This window comes from Zea mays, chromosome 5 (genome assembly GCF_902167145.1).
Source record: "Zea mays cultivar B73 chromosome 5, Zm-B73-REFERENCE-NAM-5.0, whole genome shotgun sequence".
Lineage (NCBI taxonomy): Eukaryota > Viridiplantae > Streptophyta > Magnoliopsida > Poales > Poaceae > Zea > Zea mays.
Genome location: NC_050100.1, coordinates 129,492,754 through 129,495,540, shown reverse-complemented (window position 1 = coordinate 129,495,540; position 2,787 = coordinate 129,492,754).

Sequence of the window (2,787 nt, the reverse complement as noted above, 5' to 3'; positions counted from 1 at the left end):
AATGGAGGTGATCAACCAATCCTCTCAAGAAGTGGTACTTCCTCTTGGCATCCATGTTGACATCTTCTGGGGCATAACGTGACAGCTACAAAAACTTATCCCTGTACTCACTGACGGACAGGGGACCTTGCTTCAAGGCGAGAAACTCCTCCTTCCTTACTATCATCAGTCCCTCGGGCACATGGTAGCGACGGAAGTTGTCCCTGAATTCTTCCCAAGTGATGGCTTCAAGGTTGGCATGGGTGGCGAGGTAAGACTCCCACCAAGACTATGCTTCTCCCCTCAACTGTCGGGGACCATACAACACCTTCTCACGATCGTTGCACTGGGCAGTGTGCAACTCACACTCCACGGTACTCAACCAATCTTCCACGTCCATGGGATCAGCAGAGTGGGCAAAAACTGGGGGATGGCCCCTCATGAATTCTGCCCGCTTGTCTCTGGGAACTTGTGGCATCTGGACTTGCACCTGAGGCTGAGGCGGTGGTGGCTGTTGCTGCACCTGCTGCATCGTTGCTAGGGTCTGACCAATTTCTTGGACTGCTTGAGTCTGCATTAGGAACATTTGCTCAATGGTCATCGGGGGTGGCGGTGGCAAATGCTGCTGCGGAGCTGCCTCCTCTTGGGGTGCCTGCTGTTCTGGCTGAGCACGCCTCGCACCTCTACGCCTGTTCTCAGACATCTGTAGAAATCACACACATATATCAAATCTCACTATGCAGTCTTTCAACATAAGAAAAGATGTATAGAAAATCTTCATAGCGCTGAACAGATGACCATCTTCACTGACAGCTTCTCAGATAAAGAGGAAAGTGGAAATAAATGGATTACCCAACTAAATAACTGACTTTATTAATAACTACACCAAGTTGTAGGGGACACCCACACCTTGGTGACAATCATTACAAAGATCCAACTTCATTACATGTCCATCATAACAAGCATCCAACATAAGATAAGCAAATTAACTCTAACTAAGACTGACTAGACTAAGACACAGAATTAAGCATTATTACAGACTCCAACTCTGTCGATCTATGTATCCAAATCTATCCGGGTCCTATAGTCTAGGGTATCATAGTCGAAGCGACCACAGGGCGATGAACGGTAAGGGTGCTGAATCCCGACAGGGGCGGGAGGACACCATCTAGATAGTGGCGTGCTGCACACTCAGCACGCAATTCCGCAACCTCCGCCCGAACCTTGCCCAACTCGTCAAGGGCGTGGTCCAACTTTGTGTTGAGCACGACGACCAGGTTGACCATGCTGTTCAGCCTGGGATTGCCCTCACCAACTGGCGAGACAATCACACCTCCTGCACTGCCGGTCGAACGGCGAGGGTAGTACTTCAGGTCGAGGCCATCAGCTACCCCACTAAACAACGAGCAATACGGAGAAAGTGCCCATCGTGCTACATCTTGCATGGCTGCCTCGGCAGTATCCCTCTCAGTAATGAAATAGTGCTCTGAGAAGGCCTCTGCACCCCGGAGATCATCGTCCGGACGGCGCACCAAGCAAGTAGCCTCCCACTGGTCCGGGTATAACCCGCGACGATGCTGGTAGACTACGTAACGGTACTCGATAGACCAAGTGCGTCGGTCGAAGGCCCGACGTAGCAGGGTGTCGAGAGCGTCGTGGAAGTGACACCCGCGAACGGTGTCATGAGTGATGGGCCTAGCGATCCATCCCTCCGGCTCCGGCTCCTCCAAGAACTCCGTGTCGTGACTCGAACTGCCACCAGCGTCGTCGTCGTCTTCGTCTCCGTCAGGGTCTTCTCTAGCAGCCGGGATGCCCTGTGGTGGTGCAGGGGGCATCTCTGGTTGAGGTGCAGGGGAAGGCGGCCTCTCAAACTCCACCTCCTGCTGAGGCAAGGGGGAAGAGTCCTGCTGCTCCTGGTCCTGCTCCTGCTCCTGGCGTCGGTGCTCCTTCTCCTCGTGTAGGCGACGATGCAGTCTCTCCAGGTGACTGGACTGACCTGGCACCGTGCGATGCAGTGGACGCTCCCTCAGGCAAGAAGACAAAAAGGGGATCACAGACTTATGTGCAGTGCACCTGATACGAGCCATCTACAAAAGAAATCATAAGCACAAGAGTAAGAGTAGAACTATGAGACCAGAAAGTAAACAGAAAGAAAATAGATAGAGTTGGTCAAGATGACCAACTTTTGAAACGACTCTAAAGATCAAGCTAAGAGTAGGGGTCTTTAGTTCCTTAGGTCGACCATTCTAGTCTAGGTTAGCAGTCCTACAGTCAGCAAGGGCTTTGATACCACTTATGTCACACCCGGTTTTAGAAGGCTAACCGAATGCGAACCATGTACGTGCCAGGATCAGAAACTCACATACACAACGATTACATAATTGGACATCATCACACAATGCTCGAAATAAATAGCGGAAAGGTACTTTAATTACATCAAGATGTCCAAGACATCCACAGAGTCTAATACATAACCATTGTCTTTAACATAAACATCAAAGTGCAGATAAAACGAAACGTAGATGATAAGCCTACACAGGTAGCTGACTGGGGGTTTGCCACTAGGATAAACTAAACTCGTCGTAATCCTAGAACTCCTCGAAGACCTCCATGTTGCCAGCATCACCTCCTGAGCACTGGGTACAGTGGGGACAACCTTGGGTGGGGGTGGTGTGTAAAGCAAGGGTGAGTACACATCAACATACGTAGCAAATGTCCCGTTTGGCTAAAGTGGACTAGCTGTATGTGGGGTTGAGGTTAAGCAGCTGGTTTTAGTTGGTCAAATATTTATTATTACTAGTAGAGCCA